The sequence below is a fragment of the Oncorhynchus nerka genome, linkage group LG18 (assembly GCF_034236695.1).
Source record: "Oncorhynchus nerka isolate Pitt River linkage group LG18, Oner_Uvic_2.0, whole genome shotgun sequence".
Lineage (NCBI taxonomy): Eukaryota > Metazoa > Chordata > Actinopteri > Salmoniformes > Salmonidae > Oncorhynchus > Oncorhynchus nerka.
The window spans coordinates 1,268,722-1,291,557 of NC_088413.1; the positions used below are offsets into that span (position 1 = coordinate 1,268,722).

The following is a 22,836-nucleotide window of genomic DNA, read 5'->3' on the forward strand; positions in this document are numbered from 1 at the left end:
AGAGCAGGACAGCAGAGTGAAGCAGAACAGGACAGCAGAGTGAAGCAGAACAGGACAGCAGAGTGAAGCAGAACAGGACAGCAGAGTGAAGCAGAACAGGACAGCAGAGTGAAGCAGAACAGGACAGCAGAGTGAAGCAGAACAGGACAGCAGAGTGAAGCAGAACAGGACAGACAGAGTGAAGCAGAGTGAAGCAGAGCAGGACAGCAGAGTGAAGCAGAGCAGGACAGCAGAGTGAAGCAGAACAGGACAGCAGAGTGAAGCAGAACAGGACAGCAGAGTGAAGCAGAACAGGACAGCAGAGTGAAGCAGAACAGGACAGCAGAGTGAAGCAGAACAGGACAGCAGAGTGAAGCAGAACAGGACAGCAGAGTGAAGCAGAACAGGACAGCAGAGTGAAGCAGAGCAGGACAGCAGAGTGAAGCAGAACAGGACAGCAGAGTGAAGCAGAGCAGGACAGCAGAGTGAAGCAGAGTGAAGCAGAACAGGACAGACAGAGTGAAGCAGAACAGGACAGCAGAGTGAAGCAGAACAGGACAGACAGAGTGAAGCAGAACAGAGAGGACAGCAGAGTGAAGCAGAACAGGACAGCAGAGTGAAGCAGAACAGGACAGCAGAGTGAAGCAGAACAGGACAGACAGAGTGAAGCAGAACAGTGAAGCAGAGTGAAGGACAGAACAGGACAGCAGAGTGAAGCAGAGCAGGACAGCAGAGTGAAGCAGAACAGGACAGCAGAGTGAAGCAGAGCAGGACAGCAGAGTGAAGCAGAGTGAAGCAGAACAGGACAGCAGAGTGAAGCAGAGCAGGACAGCAGAGTGAAGCAGAGCAGGACAGCAGAGTGAAGCAGAGCAGGACAGCAGAGTGAAGCAGAACAGGACAGCAGAGTGAAGCAGAACAGGACAGCAGAGTGAAGCAGAACAGGACAGCAGAGTGAAGCAGAACAGGACAGCAGAGTGAAGCAGAACAGGACAGCAGAGTGAAGCAGAACAGGACAGCAGAGTGAAGCAGAACAGGACAGCAGAGTGAAGCAGAACAGGACAGCAGAGTGAAGCAGAACAGGACAGCAGAGTGAAGCAGAACAGGACAGACAGAGTGAAGCAGAACAGGACAGCAGAGTGAAGCAGAGCAGGACAGCAGAGTGAAGCAGAACAGGACAGCAGAGTGAAGCAGAACAGGACAGCAGAGTGAAGCAGAACAGGACAGCAGAGTGAAGCAGAACAGGACAGCAGAGTGAAGCAGAACAGGACAGCAGAGTGAAGCAGAACAGGACAGCAGAGTGAAGCAGAGCAGGACAGCAGAGTGAAGCAGAGTGAAGCAGAACAGGACAGCAGAGTGAAGCAGAACAGGACAGCAGAGTGAAGCAGAACAGGACAGCAGAGTGAAGCAGAACAGGACAACAGAGTGAAGCAGAACAGGACAGACAGAGTGAAGCAGAACAGGACAACAGAGTGAAGCAGAGTGAAGCAGAACAACAGAGTGAAGCAGAACAGGACAGTAGAGTGAAGCAGAGTGAAGCAGAACAGGACAGCAGAGTGAAGCAGAACAGGACAACAGAGTGACGCAGAGTGAAGCAGAACAGGACAGCAGAGTGAAGCAGAACAGGACAACAGAGTGACGCAGAACAGGACAGCAGAGTGAAGCAGAGTGAAGCAGAACAGGACAGCAGAGTGAAGCAGAGTGAAGCAGAACAGGACAGCAGAGTGAAGCAGAACAGGACAGCAGAGTGAAGCAGAACAGGACAGCAGAGTGAAGCAGAACAGGACAGCAGAGTGAAGCAGAACAGGACAGCAGAGTGAAGCAGAACAGGACAGCAGAGTGAAGCAGAACAGGACAGCAGAGTGAAGCAGAACAGGACAACAGAGTGAAGCAGAACAGGACAGACAGAGTGAAGCAGAGTGAAGCAGAGCAGGACAGCAGAGTGAAGCAGAACAGGACAGCAGAGTGAAGCAGAACAGGACAGCAGAGTGAAGCAGAACAGGACAGCAGAGTGAAGCAGAACAGGACAGCAGAGTGAAGCAGAACAGGACAGCAGAGTGAAGCAGAACAGGACAGCAGAGTGAAGCAGAGCAGGACAGCAGAGTGAAGCAGAGCAGGACAGCAGAGTGAAGCAGAACAGGACAGCAGAGTGAAGCAGAACAGGACAGCAGAGTGAAGCAGAACAGGACAGCAGAGTGAAGCAGACAGGACAGAGAGTGAAGCAGAGCAGGACAGCAGAGTGAAGCAGAGCAGGACAGCAGAGTGAAGCAGAACAGGACAGCAGAGTGAAGCAGAACAGGACAGCAGAACAGGAGGACAGCAGAGTGAAGCAGAACAGGACAGCAGAGTGAAGCAGAACAGGACAGAGTGAAGCAGAACAGGACAGCAGAGTGAAGCAGAACAGGACAGTAGAGTGAAGCAGAGTGAAGCAGAACAGGACAGCAGAGTGAAGCAGAACAGGACAGCAGAGTGAAGCAGAACAGGACAACAGAGTGACGCAGAACAGGACAGCAGAGTGAAGCAGAGTGAAGCAGAACAGGACAGCAGAGTGAAGCAGAGTGAAGCAGAACAGGACAGTAGAGTGAAGCAGAACAGGACAGCAGAGTGAAGCAGAACAGGACAGCAGAGTGAAGCAGAACAGGACAGCAGAGTGAAGCAGAACAGGACAGCAGAGTGAAGCAGAACAGGACAGCAGAGTGAAGCAGAACAGGACAGCAGAGTGAAGCAGAACAGGACAGCAGAGTGAAGCAGAACAGGACAGCAGAGTGAAGCAGAACAGGACAGCAGAGTGAAGCAGAACAGGACAGCAGAGTGAAGCAGAACAGGACAGCAGAGTGAAGCAGAACAGGACAACAGAGTGAAGCAGAACAGGACAGACAGAGTGAAGCAGAACAGGAAGCAGAGTGAGGAGTGAAGCAGCAGAGTGAAGCAGAACAGGACAGCAGAGTGAAGCAGAACAGGACAGCAGAGTGAAGCAGAACAGGACAGCAGAGTGAAGCAGAACAGGACAGCAGAGTGAAGCAGAACAGGACAGCAGAGTGAAGCAGAACAGGACAGCAGAGTGAAGCAGAACAGGACAGCAGAGTGAAGCAGAACAGGACAGCAGAGTGAAGCAGAACAGGACAGAGTGCAGCAGAACAGGACAGAGTGAAGCAGAACAGGACAGCAGAGTGAAGCAGAACAGGACAGCAGAGTGAAGCAGAACAGGACAGCAGAGTGAAGCAGAACAGGACAGCAGAGTGAAGCAGAGCAGGACAGCAGAGTGAAGCAGAGCAGGACAGCAGAGTGAAGCAGAGCAGGACAGCAGAGTGAAGCAGAGCAGGACAGCAGAGTGAAGCAGAACAGGACAGCAGAGTGAAGCAGAACAGGACAGCAGAGTGAAGCAGAACAGGACAGCAGAGTGAAGCAGAACAGGACAGCAGAGTGAAGCAGAACAGGACAGACAGACGGAGAGAGAGAAAAGAGACTAACCTCTCTCCACCTCATTGGTAGCAGCTGCAAGGCACAGACAGACAGACAGACAGACAGAGAGAGAGAGAGAGAGAGAGAGAGAGAGAGAGAGAGAGAGAGAGAGAGAGAGAGAGAGAGAGAGAGAGAGAGAGAGAGAGAGAGAGAGAGAGAGAGAGAGAGAGAGAGAGAGAGAGAGAGAGAGAGACAGAGAGACAGAGAGACAGAGAGGACATGAGTAGCACATTAAGTTAGCGGTTAGTGAGAATCACACAACTACAGCTGTTAGCTACAGAAGCAGACGGAGAGACAGAACAAACGATCAAGCACAATAGAAAAGAGTGTGTGTGTTCAAGTGTGTGTGTGTGTGTGTGTGTGTTCCAGTGTGAGTGTGTTCAAGTGTGTGTGTGTGTTCAAGTGTGTGTGTGTGTGTGTGTGTTCAAGTGTGTGTGTGTGTGTGTTCAAGTGTGTGTGTTTAAGTGTGTGTGTGTGTTACCTGTGTACTCCAGGCCACACATGCAGGTGTAGTTGTTGACTCCGTCGACGCAGGTTGAGTTGTTCTCACAGTCGTTGTCTTCACAGTCGTCAACGTTGATCTCACACACATCCCCCTCGAAACCCTCCGCACACACACACCTGGACACACACACACACACACACACACACACACACACACACACACACACACACACACAGTAATGAAGAAGTATCTAACCTCTACATTAATACTATAGACAGGGGGGGTATCAGACCTCTACATTAATACTATAGACAGGGGGGGTATCAGACCTCTACATTAATACTATAGACAGGGGGGTATCAGACCTCTACATTAATACTATAGACAGGGGGGTATCAGACCTCTACATTAATACTATAGACAGGGGGTATCAGACCTCTACATTAATACTATAGACAGGGGGTATCAGACCTCTACATTAATACTATAGACAGGGGGTATCAGACCTCTACATTAATACTATAGACAGGGGGTATCAGACCTCTACATTAATACTATAGACAGGGGGGTATCAGACCTCTACATTAATACTATAGACAGGGGGGGTATCAGACCTCTACATTAATACTATAGACAGGGGGTATCAGACCTCTAGACATTAATACTATAGACAGGGGGGTATCAGACCTCTACATTAATACTATAGACAGGGGGTATCAGACCTCTACATTAATACTATAGACAGGGGGTATCAGACCTCTACATTAATACTATAGACAGGGGGGGGGTATCAGACCTCTACATTAATACTATAGACAGGGGGGTATCAGACCTCTACATTAATACTATAGACAGGGGGTATCAGACCTCTACATTAATACTATAGACAGGGGGGTATCAGACCTCTACATTAATACTATAGACAGGGGGTATCAGACCTCTACATTAATACTATAGACAGGGGGTATCAGACCTCTACATTAATACTATAGACAGGGGGTATCAGACCTCTACATTAATACTATAGACAGGGGGTATCAGACCTCTTACATTAATACTATAGACAGGGGGTATCAGACCTCTACATTAATACTATAGACAGGGGGGGTATCAGACCTCTACATTAATACTATAGACAGGGGGTATCAGACCTCTACATTAATACTATAGACAGGGGGTATCAGACCTCTACATTAATACTATAGACAGGGGGTATCAGACCTCTACATTAATACTATAGACAGGGGGTATCAGACCTCTACATTAATACTATAGACAGGGGGTATCAGACCTCTACATTAATACTATAGACAGGGGGTATCAGACCTCTACATTAATACTATAGACAGGGGGTATCAGACCTCTACATTAATACTATAGACAGGGGGTATCAGACCTCTACATTAATACTATAGACAGGGGGGTATCAGACCTCTACATTAATACTATAGACAGGGGGGTATCAGACCTCTACATTAATACTATAGACAGGGGGGGTATCAGACCTCTACATTAATACTATAGACAGGGGGTATCAGACCTCTACATTAATACTATAGACAGGGGGGTATCAGACCTCTACATTAATACTATAGACAGGGGGGTATCAGACCTCTACATTAATACTATAGACAGGGGGGTATCAGACCTCTACATTAATACTATAGACAGGGGGTATCAGACCTCTACATTAATACTATAGACAGGGGGGTATCAGACCTCTACATTAATACTATAGACAGGGGGTATCAGACCTCTACATTAATACTATAGACAGGGGGGGGGTATCAGACCTCTACATTAATACTATAGACAGGGGGTATCAGACCTCTACATTAATACTATAGACAGGGGGGTATCAGACCTCTACATTAATACTATAGACAGGGGGGTATCAGACCTCTACATTAATACTATAGACAGGGGGGGTATCAGACCTCTACATTAATACTATAGACAGGGGGTATCAGACCTCTACATTAATACTATAGACAGGGGGGGGGGTATCAGACCTCTACATTAATACTATAGACAGGGGGTATCAGACCTCTACATTAATACTATAGACAGGGGGTATCAGACCTCTACATTAATACTATAGACAGGGGGTATCAGACCTCTACATTAATACTATAGACAGGGGGGGTATCAGACCTCTACATTAATACTATAGACAGGGGGTATCAGACCTCTACATTAATACTATAGACAGGGGGGTATCAGACCTCTACATTAATACTATAGACAGGGGGGTATCAGACCTCTACATTAATACTATAGACAGGGGGGTATCAGACCTCTACATTAATACTATAGACAGGGGGGTATCAGACCTCTACATTAATACTATAGACAGGGGGGTATCAGACCTCTACATTAATACTATAGACAGGGGGGTATCAGACCTCTACATTAATACTATAGACAGGGGGTATCAGACCTCTACATTAATACTATAGACAGGGGGTATCAGACCTCCACATTAATACTATAGACAGGGGGTATCAGACCTTAATACTACATTAATACTATAGACAGGGGGGTATCAGACCTCTACATTAATACTATAGACAGGGGGTATCAGACCTCTACATTAATACTATAGACAGGGGGTATCAGACCTTAATACTATAGACAGGGGGGGTAATACTATAGACAGGGGGGTATCAGACCTCTACATTAATACTATAGACAGGGGGGTATCAGACCTCTACATTAATACTATAGACAGGGGGGTATCAGACCTCTACATTAATACTATAGACAGGGGGTATCAGACCTCTACATTAATACTATAGACAGGGGGTATCAGACCTCTACATTAATACTATAGACAGGGGGTATCAGACCTCTACATTAATACTATAGACAGGGGGAGGGGGTATCAGACCTCTACATTAATACTATAGACAGGGGGGTATCAGACCTCTACATTAATACTATAGACAGGGGGTATCAGACCTCTACATTAATACTATAGACAGGGGGTATCAGACCTCTACATTAATACTATAGACAGGGGGTATCAGACCTCTACATTAATACTATAGACAGGGGGTATCAGACCTCTACATTAATACTATAGACAGGGGGTATCAGACCTCTACATTAATACTATAGACAGGGGGTATCAGACCTCTACATTAATACTATAGACAGGGGGTATCAGACCTCTACATTAATACTATAGACAGGGGGTATCAGACCTCTACATTAATACTATAGACAGGGGGTATCAGACCTCTACATTAATACTATAGACAGGGGGTATCAGACCTCTACATTAATACTATAGACAGGGGGTATCAGACCTCTACATTAATACTATAGACAGGGGGTATCAGACCTCTACATTAATACTATAGACAGGGGGGTATCAGACCTCTACATTAATACTATAGACAGGGGGTATCAGACCTCTACATTAATACTATAGACAGGGGGGGGTATCAGACCTCTACATTAATACTATAGACAGGGGGTATCAGACCTCTTAATACTATTAACCTCTACTATAGACAGGGGGTATCAGACCTCTACATTAATACTATAGACAGGGGGGTATCAGACCTCTACATTAATACTATAGACAGGGGGTATCAGACCTCTACATTAATACTATAGACAGGGGGGTATCAGACCTCTACATTAATACTATAGACAGGGGGGACAGGGGGGGTATCAGACCTCTACATTAATACTATAGACAGGGGGTATCAGACCTCTACATTAATACTATAGACAGGGGGGTATCAGACCTCTACATTAATACTATAGACAGGGGGGGGTATCAGACCTCTACATTAATACTATAGACAGGGGGGGGTATCAGACCTCTACATTAATACTATAGACAGGGGGGTATCAGACCTCTACATTAATACTATAGACAGGGGGGTATCAGACCTCTACATTAATACTATAGACAGGGGGTATCAGACCTCTACATTAATACTATAGACAGGGGGGTATCAGACCTCTACATTAATACTATAGACAGGGGGGTATCAGACCTCTACATTAATACTATAGACAGGGGGTATCAGACCTCTACATTAATACTATAGACAGGGGGGTATCAGACCTCTACATTAATACTATAGACAGGGGGGTATCAGACCTCTACATTAATACTATAGACAGTATCAGACCTCTACATTAATACTATAGACAGGGGGGGGGTATCAGACCTCTACATTAATACTATAGACAGGGGGGTATCAGACCTCTACATTAATACTATAGACAGGGGGTATCAGACCTCTACATTAATACTATAGACAGGGGGGTATCAGACCTCTACATTAATACTATAGACATTAATACTATAGGGGTATCAGACCTCTACATTAATACTATAGACAGGGGGGTATCAGACCTCTACATTAATACTATAGACAGGGGGTATCAGACCTCTACATTAATACTATAGACAGGGGGTATCAGACCTCTACATTAATACTATAGACAGGGGGGTATCAGACCTCTACATTAATACTATAGACAGGGGGGTATCAGACCTCTACATTAATACTATAGACAGGGGGGTATCAGACCTCTACATTAATACTATAGACAGGGGGTATCAGACCTCTACATTAATACTATAGACAGGGGGTATCAGACCTCTACATTAATACTATAGACAGGGGGGTATCAGACCTCTACATTAATACTATAGACAGGGGGTATCAGACCTCTACATTAATACTATAGACAGGGGGGTATCAGACCTCTACATTAATACTATAGACAGGGGGGTATCAGACCTCTACATTAATACTATAGACAGGGGGGGTATCAGACCTCTACATTAATACTATAGACAGGGGGTATCAGACCTCTACATTAATACTATAGACAGGGGGTATCAGACCTCTACATTAATACTATAGACAGGGGGGTATCAGACCTCTACATTAATACTATAGACAGGGGGTATCAGACCTCTATCAGACCTCTACATTAATACTATAGACAGGGGGGTATCAGACCTCTACATTAATACTATAGACAGGGGGGGGGGTATCAGACCTCTACATTAATACTATAGACAGGGGGTATCAGACCTCTACATTAATACTATAGACAGGGGGGTATCAGACCTCTACATTAATACTATAGACAGGGGGGTATCAGACCTCTACATTAATACTATAGACAGGGGGTATCAGTATCAGACCTCTACATTAATACTATAGACAGGGGGTATCAGACCTCTACATTAATACTATAGACAGGGGGTATCAGACCTCTACATTAATACTATAGACAGGGGGTATCAGACCTCTACATTAATACTATAGACAGGGGGTATCAGACCTCTACATTAATACTATAGACAGGGGGTATCAGACCTCTACATTAATACTATAGACAGGGGGACAGGGGGGGTATCAGACCTCTACATTAATACTATAGACAGGGGGGTATCAGACCTCTACATTAATACTATAGACAGGGGGGTATCAGACCTCTACATTAATACTATAGACAGGGGGTATCAGACCTCTACATTAATACTATAGACAGGGGGGGGGGTATCAGACCTCTACATTAATACTATAGACAGGGGGGTATCAGACCTCTACATTAATACTATAGACAGGGGGTATCAGACCTCTACATTAATACTATAGACAGGGGGGTATCAGACCTCTACATTAATACTATAGACAGGGGGGTATCAGACCTCTACATTAATACTATAGACAGGGGGGTATCAGACCTCTACATTAATACTATAGACAGGGGGGTATCAGACCTCTACATTAATACTATAGACAGGGGGGTATCAGACCTCTACATTAATACTATAGACAGGGGGGTATCAGACCTCTACATTAATACTATAGACAGGGGGGTATCAGACCTCTACATTAATACTATAGACAGGGGGGTATCAGACCTCTACATTAATACTATAGACAGGGGGGTATCAGACCTCTACATTAATACTATAGACAGGGGGTATCAGACCTCTACATTAATACTATAGACAGGGGGGTATCAGACCTCTACATTAATACTATAGACAGGGGGGACAGGGGGGTATCAGACCTCTACATTAATACTATAGACAGGGGGGTATCAGACCTCTACATTAATACTATAGACAGGGGGGTATCAGACCTCTACATTAATACTATAGACAGGGGGTATCAGACCTCTACATTAATACTATAGACAGGGGGGTATCAGACCTCTACATTAATACTATAGACAGGGGGGTATCAGACCTCTACATTAATACTATAGACAGGGGGTATCAGACCTCTACATTAATACTATAGACAGGGGGGGTATCAGACCTCTACATTAATACTATAGACAGGGGGTATCAGACCTCTACATTAATACTATAGACAGGGGGTATCAGACCTCTACATTAATACTATAGACAGGGGGGTATCAGACCTCTACATTAATACTATAGACAGGGGGGTATCAGACCTCTACATTAATACTATAGACAGGGGGTATCAGACCTCTACATTAATACTATAGACAGGGGGGTATCAGACCTCTACATTAATACTATAGACAGGGGGTATCAGACCTCTACATTAATACTATAGACAGGGGGGTATCAGACCTCTACATTAATACTATAGACAGGGGGTATCAGACCTCTACATTAATACTATAGACAGGGGGTATCAGACCTCTACATTAATCTATAGACCTCTACATTAATACTATAGACAGGGGGTATCAGACCTCTACATTAATACTATAGACAGGGGGGTATCAGACCTCTACATTAATACTATAGACAGGGGGGGGTATCAGACCTCTACATTAATACTATAGACAGGGGGTATCAGACCTCTACATTAATACTATAGACAGGGGGGTATCAGACCTCTACATTAATACTATAGACAGGGGGGTATCAGACCTCTACATTAATACTATAGACAGGGGGGTATCAGACCTCTACATTAATACTATAGACAGGGGGACCTCTACATTAATACTATAGACAGGGGGTATCAGACCTCTACATTAATACTATAGACAGGGGGGTATCAGACCTCTTACATTAATACTATAGACAGGGGGGGGGGTATCAGACCTCTACATTAATACTATAGACAGGGGGGTATCAGACCTCTACATTAATACTATAGACAGGGGGTATCAGACCTCTACATTAATACTATAGACAGGGGGTATCAGACCTCTACATTAATACTATAGACAGGGGGTATCAGACCTCTACATTAATACTATAGACAGGGGGGTATCAGACCTCTACATTAATACTATAGACAGGGGGGTATCAGACCTCTACATTAATACTATAGACAGGGGGTATCAGACCTCTACATTAATACTATAGACAGGGGGGTATCAGACCTCTACATTAATACTATAGACAGGGGGACAGGGGGTATCAGACCTCTACATTAATACTATAGACAGGGGGGTATCAGACCTCTACATTAATACTATAGACAGGGGGGTATCAGACCTCTACATTAATACTATAGACAGGGGGGGTATCAGACCTCTACATTAATACTATAGACAGGGGGGTATCAGACCTCTACATTAATACTATAGACAGGGGGTATCAGACCTCTACATTAATACTATAGACAGGGGGTATCAGACCTCTACATTAATACTATAGACAGGGGGTATCAGACCTCTACATTAATACTATAGACAGGGGGGTATCAGACCTCTACATTAATACTATAGACAGGGGGTATCAGACCTCTACATTAATACTATAGACAGGGGGCATCAGACCTCTACATTAATACTATAGACAGGGGGTATCAGACCTCTACATTAATACTATAGACAGGGGGTATCAGACCTCTACATTAATACTATAGACAGGGGGTATCAGACCTCTACATTAATACTATAGACAGGGGGTATCAGACCTCTACATTAATACTATAGACAGGGGGGTATCAGACCTCTACATTAATACTATAGACAGGGGGTATCAGACCTCTACATTAATACTATAGACAGGGGGGTATCAGACCTCTCTACATTAATACTATAGACAGGGGGGTATCAGACCTCTACATTAATACTATAGACAGGGGGTATCAGACCTCTACATTAATACTATAGACAGGGGGTATCAGACCTCTACATTAATACTATAGACAGGGGGTATCAGACCTCTACATTAATACTATAGACAGGGGGTATCAGACCTCTACATTAATACTATAGACAGGGGGTATCAGACCTCCTCCACATTAATACTATAGACAGGGGGTATCAGACCTCTACATTAATACTATAGACAGGGGGTATCAGACCTCTACATTAATACTATAGACAGGGGGGTATCAGACCTCTACATTAATACTATAGACAGGGGGGGGGGTATCAGACCTCTACATTAATACTATAGACAGGGGGTATCAGACCTCTACATTAATACTATAGACAGGGGGGTATCAGACCTCTACATTAATACTATAGACAGGGGGGGTATCAGACCTCTACATTAATACTATAGACAGGGGGGGGGTATCAGACCTCTACATTAATACTATAGACAGGGGGTATCAGACCTCTACATTAATACTATAGACAGGGGGGTATCAGACCTCTACATTAATACTATAGACAGGGGGGGTATCAGACCTCTACATTAATACTATAGACAGGGGGTATCAGACCTCTACATTAATACTATAGACAGGGGGGTATCAGACCTCTACATTAATACTATAGACAGGGGGTATCAGACCTCTACATTAATACTATAGACAGGGGGTATCAGACCTCTACATTAATACTATAGACAGGGGGTATCAGACCTCTACATTAATACTATAGACAGGGGGGTATCAGACCTCTACATTAATACTATAGACAGGGGGGGGGGTATCAGACCTCTACATTAATACTATAGACAGGGGGTATCAGACCTCTACATTAATACTATAGACAGGGTATCAGACCTCTACATTAATACTATAGACAGGGGGTATCAGACCTCTACATTAATACTATAGACAGGGGGGTATCAGACCTCTACATTAATACTATAGACAGGGGGTATCAGACCTCTACATTAATACTATAGACAGGGGGGTATCAGACCTCTACATTAATACTATAGACAGGGGGTATCAGACCTCTACATTAATACTATAGACAGGGGGTATCAGACCTCTACATTAATACTATAGACAGGGGGGTATCAGACCTCTACATTAATACTATAGACAGGGGGGTATCAGACCTCTACATTAATACTATAGACAGGGGGTATCAGACCTCTACATTAATACTATAGACAGGGGGTATCAGACCTCTACATTAATACTATAGACAGGGGGTATCAGACCTCCACATTAATACTATTAATACTATAGACAGGGGGGTATCAGACCTCTACATCAGACTATAGACAGGGGGGGTCAGACCTCTATTAATACTATAGACAGGGGGTATCAGACCTCTACATTAATACTATAGACAGGGGGGTATCAGACCTCTACATTAATACTATAGACAGGGGGTATCAGACCTCCACATTAATACTATAGACAGGGGGGTATCAGACCTCTACATTAATACTATAGACAGGGGGGTATCAGACCTCTACATTAATACTATAGACAGGGGGGTATCAGACCTCTACATATAGACAGGGGGTATCAGACCTAATACTATAGACAGGGGGTATCAGACCTCCACATTAATACTATAGACAGGGGGTATCAGACCTCTACATTAATACTATAGACAGGGGGTATCAGACCTCTACATTAATACTATAGACAGGGGGGTATCAGACCTCTACATTAATACTATAGACAGGGGGTATCAGGGGACAGGGGGGTATCAGACCTCTACATTAATACTATAGACAGGGGGTATCAGACCTCTACATTAATACTATAGACAGGGGGTATCAGACCTCTACATTAATACTATAGACAGGGGGGTATCAGACCTCTACATTAATACTATAGACAGGGGGTATCAGACCTCTACATTAATACTATAGACAGGGGGTATCAGACCTCTACATTAATACTATAGACAGGGGGGGTATCAGACCAGGGGGGTATCACATTAATACTATAGACAGGGGGTATCAGACCTCTACATTAATACTATAGACAGGGGGGTATCAGACCTCTACATTAATACTATAGACAGGGGGTATCAGACCTCTACATTAATACTATAGACAGGGGGTATCAGACCTCTACATTAATACTATAGACAGGGGGGTATCAGACCTCTACATTAATACTATAGACAGGGGGTATCAGACCTCTACATTAATACTATAGACAGGGGGGTATCAGACCTCTACATTAATACTATAGACAGGGGGGTATCAGACCTCTACATTAATACTATAGACAGGGGGGTATCAGACCTCTACATTAATACTATAGACAGGGGGTATCAGACCTCTACATTAATACTATAGACAGGGGGTATCAGACCTCTACATTAATACTATAGACAGGGGGGGTATCAGACCTCTACATTAATACTATAGACAGGGGGTATCAGACCTCTACATTAATACTATAGACAGGGGGGGTATCAGACCTCTACATTAATACTATAGACAGGGGGGTATCAGACCTCTACATTAATACTATAGACAGGGGGGTATCAGACCTCTACATTAATACTATAGACAGGGGGGTATCAGACCTCTACATTAATACTATAGACAGGGGGGTATCAGACCTCTACATTAATACTATAGACAGGGGGTCTACATTAATACTAGAGACAGGGGGGTATCAGACCTCTACATTAATACTATAGACAGGGGGGTATCAGACCTCTACATTAATACTATAGACAGGGGGTATCAGACCTCTACATTAATACTATAGACAGGGGGTATCAGACCTCTACATTAATACTATAGACAGGGGGTATCAGACCTCTACATTAATACTATAGACAGGGGGTATCAGACCTCTACATTAATACTATAGACAGGGGGTATCAGACCTCTACATTAATACTATAGACAGGGGGTATCAGACCTCTACATTAATACTATAGACAGGGGGGTATCAGACCTCTACATTAATACTATAGACAGGGGGGTATCAGACCTCTACATTAATACTATAGACAGGGGGTATCAGACCTCCACATTAATACTATAGACAGGGGGTATCAGACCTCTACATTAATACTATAGACAGGGGGTATCAGACCTCTACATTAATACTATAGACAGGGGGGTATCAGACCTCTACATTAATACTATAGACAGGGGGGTATCAGACCTCTACATTAATACTATAGACAGGGGGTATCAGACCTCTACATTAATACTATAGACAGGGGGGTATCAGACCTCTACATTAATACTATAGACAGGGGGTATCAGACCTCTATTAATACTATAGACAGGGGGTATCAGACCTCTACATTAATACTATAGACAGGGGGGGGTATCAGACCTCTACATTAATACTATAGACAGGGGGGTATCAGACCTCTACATTAATACTATAGACAGGGGGTATCAGACCTCTACATTAATACTATAGACAGGGGGTATCAGACCTCTACATTAATACTATAGACAGGGGGTATCAGACCTCTACATTAATACTACATTAATACTATAGACAGGGGGTATCAGACCTCTACATTAATACTATAGACAGGGGGGTATCAGACCTCTGCATTAATACTATAGACAGGGGGTATCAGACCTCTACATTAATACTATAGACAGGGGGGTATCAGACCTCTACATTAATACTATAGACAGGGGGTATCAGACCTCTACATTAATACTATAGACAGGGGGTATCAGACCTCTACATTAATACTATAGACAGGGGGGTATCAGACCTCTACATTAATACTATAGACAGGGGGGTATCAGACCTCTACATTAATACTATAGACAGGGGGGGGTATCAGACCTCTATTAATACTATAGACAGGGGGGTATCAGACCTCTACATTAATACTATAGACAGGGGGGTATCAGACCTCTACATTAATACTATAGACAGGGGGTATCAGACCTCTACATTAATACTATAGACAGGGGGTATCAGACCTCTACATTAATACTATAGACAGGGGGGTATCAGACCTCTACATTAATACTATAGACAGGGGGTATCAGACCTCTACATTAATACTATAGACAGGGGGTATCAGACCTCTACATTAATACTATAGACAGGGGGGTATCAGACCTCTAATACTATAGACATTAATACTATAGACAGGGGGGTATCAGACCTCTACATTAATACTATAGACAGGGGGTATCAGACCTCTACATTAATACTATAGACAGGGGGTATCAGACCTCTACATTAATACTATAGACAGGGGGTATCAGACCTCTACATTAATACTATAGACAGGGGGTATCAGACCTCTACATTAATACTATAGACAGGGGGGTATCAGACCTCTACATTAATACTATAGACAGGGGGTATCAGACCTCTACATTAATACTATAGACAGGGGGTATCAGACCCTACATTAATACTATAGACAGGGGGACCTACATTAATACTATAGACCTCTACATTAATACTATAGACAGGGGGGTATCAGACCTCTACATTAATACTATAGACAGGGGGGTATCAGACCTCTACATTAATACTATAGACAGGGGGTATCAGACCTCTACATTAATACTATAGACAGGGGGACCTACATTAATACTATAGACCTCCACATTAATACTATAGACAGGGGGGTATCAGACCTCTACATTAATACTATAGACAGGGGGGTATCAGACCTCTACATTAATACTATAGACAGGGGGTATCAGACCTCCACATTAATACTATAGACAGGGGGGGTATCAGACCTCCACATTAATACTATAGACAGGGGGGTATCAGACCTCTACATTAATACTATAGACAGGGGGGTATCAGACCTCTACATTAATACTATAGACAGGGGGTATCAGACCTCTACATTAATACTATAGACAGGGGGGTATCAGACCTCTACATTAATACTATAGACAGGGGGTATCAGACCTCTACATTAATACTATAGACAGGGGGGTATCAGACCTCCACATTAATACTATAGACAGGGGGTATCAGACCTCTACATTAATACTATAGACAGGGGGTATCAGACCTCTACATTAATACTATAGACAGGGGGGTATCAGACCTCTACATTAATACTATAGACAGGGGGTATCAGACCTCTACATTAATACTATAGACAGGGGGGTATCAGACCTCTACATTAATACTATAGACAGGGGGGTATCAGACCTCTACATTAATACTATAGACAGGGGGTATCAGACCTCTACATTAATACTATAGACAGGGGGGTATTAATAGACAGGGGGGGTATCAGACCCCTACATTAATACTATAGACAGGGGGTATCAGACCTCTACATTAATACTATAGACAGGGGGTATCAGACCTCTACATTAATACTATAGACAGGGGGTATCAGACCTCTACATTAATACTATAGACAGGGGGTATCAGACCTCCACATTAATACTATAGACAGGGGGCATCAGACCTCTACATTAATACTATAGACAGGGGGGTATCAGACCTCTACATTAATACTATAGACAGGGGGGGGGGGTACCAGACCTCTACATTAATACTATAGACAGGGGGGGGGTCTAACCAGGAGTTACTGCGTTCCCCTTCTTTCAGATGGCAGGTACCAGCGTTCTGACAGGGGTTACCGATACAGGCATGGAGAGGTTCCTCGCAGTCCTGACCCTGCACACACACACACACACACACGCACACACACACAAAGGGAGAGAGAGAGAGAGAGAGAGGTTACTGATACAGACTGTGGTACGTTCCTATGTTACTTGACCGTGTGATGTCTTACACCTAGAGTCTTCTCCAATCACAGAGACAAGAAAAAAGTCACACTGGGTCGAGGGTCGGAGGTCAGAGGTCAGGGTCAGTACCATGAATATGTAGGTGGCAGCTACAGTCTTTCAGGGTCTAGGGTCGGAGGTCAGAGGTCAGGGTCAGTACCTTAAATCCGTAGGGGCAGCTACATCGGTAGAAGGTGACAGGGTCAGAGGTTAGAGGTCAGGGTCAGTACCTTAAATCCGTAGGGGCAGCTACAGCGGTAGAAGGTGACAGGGTCAGAGGTCCGGGTTAGGGTCAGAGGTCAGGGTCAGTACCTTGAATCCTTGGGGGCAGCTACAGCGGTAGAAGGTGACAGGGTCAGAGGTCCGGGTTAGGGTCAGAGGTCAGGGTCAGTACCTTGAATCCGTAGGGGCAGCTACAGCGGTAGAAGGTGACGGGGTCAGAGGTCCGGGTTAGGGTCAGAGGTCAGGGTCAGTACCTTGAATCTGTAGGGGCAGCTACAGCGGTAGAAGGTGACAGGGTCAGAGGTCCGGGTTAGGGTCAGAGGTCAGGGTCAGTACCTTGAATCCGTAGGGGCAGCTACAGCGGTAGAAGGTGACGGGGTCAGAGGTTAGAGGTCAGAGGTCAGGGTCAGTACCTTGAATCCGTAGGGGCAGCTACAGCGGTAGAAGGTGACAGGGTCAGAGGTTAGAGGTCAGGGTCAGTACCTTAAATCCGTAGGGGCAGCTACAGCGGTAGAAGGTGACAGGGTCAGAGGTCCGGGTTAGGGTCAGAGGTCAGGGTCAGTACCTTGAATCCGTAGGGGCAGCTACAGCGATAGAAGGTGACAGGGTCAGAGGTTAGAGGTCAGAGGTCAGGGTCAGTACCTTGAATCCGTAGGGGCAGCTACAGCGGTAGAAGGTGACGGGGTCAGAGGTTAGAGGTCAGAGGTCAGGGTCAGTACCTTGAATCCGTAGGGGCAGCTACAGCGATAGAAGGTGACGGGGTGGTTGGAGCAGGTACCGTCGTTGTGACAGGGGTTGGAGAGACACGGATCGCACTTCGCCTGGATACCCACATCTAGAGGACCTGCATTTAGACACAGAACAGAAATAGATGTCAAACTGAAAGCGGTGGCCGTTAGTCATTGATACAACAGACTGTATACTGTATATACTGTATACAAATATATACTGTACACAGCCCCCCATCCACACACAGTACAACACAAATATATACTGTACACAGCCACCCCCCCACACACAGTACAACACAAATATATACTGTACACAGCCCCCCCCACACACAGTACAACACAAATATATACTGTACACAGCCCCCCACACACAGTACAACACAAATATATACTGTACATAGCCTACCCCCACACAGACAAAGTCCTGCACAAGTTTTTCATGAGACTTTTGTTTCTGTCCCAAATGGCACCCTATACCCTATTTAGTGCACTACTATAGACCAGAGCCCTATTCCCTATATAGTGGTACTACTATAGACCAGAGCCCTATTCCCTATATAGTGGTACTACTATAGACCAGAGCCCTATTCCCTATATAGTGGTACTACTATAGACCAGAGCCCTATTCCCTATATAGTGCACTACTATAGACCAGAGCCCTATTCCCTATATAGTGGTACTACTATAGACCAGAGCCCTATTCCCTATATAGTGGTACTACTAGTGACCAGAGCCCTATTCCCTATATAGTGGTACTACTATAGACCCTATTCCCTATATAGTGGTACTACTATAGACCCTATTCCCTATATAGTGGTACTACTTTAGACCAGAGCCCTATTCCCTATATAGTGGTACTACTATAGACCCTATTCCCTATATAGTGCATTACTTTAGACCAGAGCCCTATTCCCTATATAGTACACTACTATAGACCAGAGCCCTATTCCCTATATAGTGCACTACTATAGACCAGAGCCCTATTCCCTATATAGTGGTACTACTATAGACCAGAGCCCTATTCCCTATATAGTGGTACTACTATAGACCAGAGCCCTATTCCCTATATAGTGGTACTACTATAGACCAGAACCCTATTCCCTATATAGTGGTACTACTATAGACCAGAGCCCTATTCCCTATATAGTGGTACTACTATAGACCAGAGACCTATTCCCTATATAGTGGTACTACTATAGACCAGAGCCCTATTCCCTATATAGTGGTACTACTATAGACCAGAGCCCTATTCCCTATATAGTGGTACTACTATAGACCAGAGCCCTATTCCCTATATAGTACACTACTATAGACCAGAGCCCTATTCCCTATATAGTGGTACTACTATAGACCAGAGCCCTATTCCCTATATAGTGGTACTACTATAGACCAGAGCCCTATTCCCTATATAGTGGTACTACTAGTGACCAGAGCCCTATTCCCTATATAGTGGTACTACTATAGACCCTATTCCCTATATAGTGGTACTACTATAGACCCTATTCCCTATATAGTGGTACTACTATAGACCCTATTCCCTATATAGTGGTACTACTATAGACCCTATTCCCTATATAGTGGTACTACTTTAGACCAGAGCCCTGTTCCCTATATAGTGGTACTACTATAGACCAGAGCCCTATTCCCTATATAGTGGTACTACTATAGACCAGAGCCCTATTCCCTATATAGTGGTACTACTATAGACCAGAGCCCTATTCCTATATATTGGTACTACTATAGACCAGAGCCCTATTCCTATATAGTGGTACTACTAGTGACCAGAGCCCTATTCCCTATATAGTGGTACTACTATAGACCTATTCCTATATAGTGGTACTACTATAGACCCTATTCCTATATAGTGGTACTACTATAGACCCTATTCCCTATATAGTGGTACTACTTTAGACCAGAGCCCTATTCCCTATATAGTGGTACTACTATAGACCCTATTCCCTATATAGTGCATTACTTTAGACCAGAGCCCTATTCCCTATATAGTGGTACTACTATAGACCAGAACCCTATTCCCTATATAGTGGTACTACTATAGACCAGAGCCCTATTCCCTATATAGTGGTACTACTATAGACCAGAGACCTATTCCCTATATAGTGGTACTACTATAGACCAGAGCCCTATTCCCTATATAGTGGTACTACTATAGACCAGAGCCCTATTCCCTATATAGTGGTACTACTATAGACCAGAGCCCTATTCCCTATATAGTACACTACTATAGACCAGAGCCCTATTCCCTATATAGTGGTACTACTATAGACCAGAGCCCTATTCCCTATATAGTGGTACTACTATAGACCAGAGCCCTATTCCCTATATAGTGGTACTACTAGTGACCAGAGCCCTATTCCTATATAGTGGTACTACTATAGACCCTATTCCTATATAGTGGTACTACTATAGACCCTATTCCCTATATAGTGGTACTACTATAGACCCTATTCCCTATATAGTGGTACTACTTAGACCCTATTCCCTATATAGTGGACTACTTTAGACCAGAGCCCTATTCCTATATAGTGGTACTACTATAGACCAGAGCCCTATTCCCTATATAGTGGTACTACTATTGAGCCCTATTCCCTATATAGTGGTACTACTATAGACCAGAGCCCTATTCCCTTCATAACATATAGTACACTACTATAGACCAGAGCCCTATTCCCTATATAGGGTACTACTACAGACCAGAGCCCTATTCCCTATAGTGGTACTACTATAGACCCTATTCCCTATATAGTGCATTACTTTAGACCAGAGCCCTATTCCCTATATAGTGGTACTACTATGTGACCAGAGCCCTATTCCCTATATAGTGGTACTACTATAGACCAGAGCCCTATTCCCTATAATAATGGTACTACTGTAGACCAGAGCCCTATTCCCTATATAGTGGTACTACTATAGACCAGAGCCCTATTCCCTAATGATAGTGGTACTACTTTAGACCAGAGCCCTATTCCTTTAGTAATACTATAGACCAGAGCCCTATTCCCTAATGTTTTACTAATGAAGAGCCCTATTATAGACTACTTAACCATTTCCCTAATAATGAACTACTATAGACTGTTATTCCCTATATAGTGGTACTACTTTAGACCAGAGCCCTTTCCCTATAGAGTGGTTACTATAGACCCTATTCCCTATAATGGTACTACTATAGACTGAGCCCTATTCCCTACATAGTGACTACTTTAGACCAGAGCCCTATTCCCTAATAGTTACTACTATAGACCAGAGCCCTATTCCTATATAGTGGTACTTTATAGACCAGAGCCCTATTCCCTAATAATGAACTTTATAGACCAGAGCCCTATTCCCTATAATGTACTTTATAGACCCTATTCCCTATTTAGTAATGAACTACTATAGATATATATAAGTTGATTGGTTCAAACAGTATTTACACTGGAGGCTGATTGGTTCATAACAGTATGGAGGTCTATACACTGGAGGCTGATTAACGTTTACCAGTAATGGAGGTTTACACACTGGAGGCTGATTGGTTCATAACAGTATGGAGGTCTACACACTGGAGGCTGATTTAATAATAACAGTATGGAGTTACACGGGACTGACAGAGGAGAGAAGAGGAGCATTCAGGTCAGAGGTCAGGGATAAGGGCACTGGGCTGGGATTGGCTGAAGGACTTTATAGACGGAACCAAGAGGGTAGTACTCGGATGTGATTTAACCTGGCACGAAAGACCACAAGGCCCGGGGACGTCTACAATGTCGTCAATCAAACCAGGAAGATATTACGCATATGTTAATAAAAAGGACGAGACGTTTTGAATGTTTTGAATAATGAACTTTATAGACTGTTAACGATTTAATAATGAACTTTATAGACTGTTAACGATTTAATAATGAACTTTATAGACTGTTAACGATTTAATAATGAACTTTATAGACTGTTAACGATTTAATAATGAACTTTATAGACAGTTAATGTTTTGAATAATGAACTTTATAGACTGTTAACGATTTAATAATGAACTTTATAGACTGTTAACGATTTAATAATGAACTTTATAGACTGTTAACGATTTAATAATGAACTTTATAGACTTCATGTTTTTAATAATGAACTTTATAGACTTCATGTTTTTAATAATGAACTTTATAGAC

At 43.6% G+C, this 22,836-nt stretch overlaps 1 pseudogene; it reads right to left on the bottom strand.

Annotated features, from left to right (window-relative positions):
- The window catches only part of LOC135561959 (slit homolog 2 protein-like), a 91,232-nt pseudogene that overhangs the window by 30,681 nt on the left and 37,715 nt on the right, over positions 1-22,836 (bottom strand).